Source organism: Tenrec ecaudatus, chromosome 5 (assembly GCF_050624435.1).
Source record: "Tenrec ecaudatus isolate mTenEca1 chromosome 5, mTenEca1.hap1, whole genome shotgun sequence".
In the NCBI taxonomy this organism is placed as follows: domain Eukaryota; kingdom Metazoa; phylum Chordata; class Mammalia; order Afrosoricida; family Tenrecidae; genus Tenrec; species Tenrec ecaudatus.
Window position 1 is genome coordinate 58,537,780 of NC_134534.1, and position 851 is coordinate 58,538,630.

At 44.8% G+C, this 851-nt stretch overlaps 1 pseudogene; it reads right to left on the reverse strand.

Annotated features, from left to right (window-relative positions):
• Positions 1-317: 317 nt before the first annotated feature.
• LOC142449535 (U6 spliceosomal RNA) lies at positions 318-402 on the reverse strand (annotated as a pseudogene).
• Between the last annotated feature and the right edge of the window lie 449 nt (positions 403-851).

Sequence of the window (851 nt, forward strand, 5' to 3'; positions counted from 1 at the left end):
TATATTCTTGACAACTTTAAAACCACATCTTGGAACTTGGTGAGATTTTTAAAAAATCAACCATCAACCCCCCACCCCCATGGTGATTTTGTTAAAGATGTGTCCCTGTTTCTTCCGATGCCATATCAAAATACCATGACATCAGTACCTTTCAAGATAGGGATTTCTTGTTTCAGATGGTTCTGGTTGTTAGAAATGTACACCACAACAGTGGCTGGGCCAGTGGTACCAGCAGGGGCTTGCACTGAGGGACACTGTCAGAAGAAGCGGCACTACAATGATCATGCCGTGTTGTTGTTGTTTAAAGAAACAACGCTGAAAGTATGGAACACTCCACAGATTTGCGCAGGGGCCATGCTGATCTTCTCTGTATGGCTCCAGTTTTAGTACCTGTGCTGCCACTGTGCAGTGTTTTAACAGAAATGTAGTTTATTATAAAAGTATCCTTGTTACAACAACAAAGACTTGTTTTTGTAAGTCTAGCTTACCTGTATCAAAATATTGAAAACAGAAGACCAAGTGAAGGATTGGGACCTTCTAAACGTATTATATGCCTATCAAAAGCTTCATCAGAAGAGTGAAGAGAGCACCCACGGGCGGGGTAAGGGTGGGAACTGGGAATGATCCTCAAGTAAAGGGATCATCTCCACTCTACCTACCCGGCTGACCCGACGCTAATTTACTTTCGAACCCCCCGATGGGCTCCTGCCCAAGCCGTCATCACCACCCACAGGCAATGGTGCTCTAATCGTGGGATTTCAACCGCGCTCTATGGTTTTTATTGCTCCTGGCGCTTTTACAGCCACCGATGTTGTCACGTCTTCTGGTGTTTCAGCTACAGTACGTAGTAT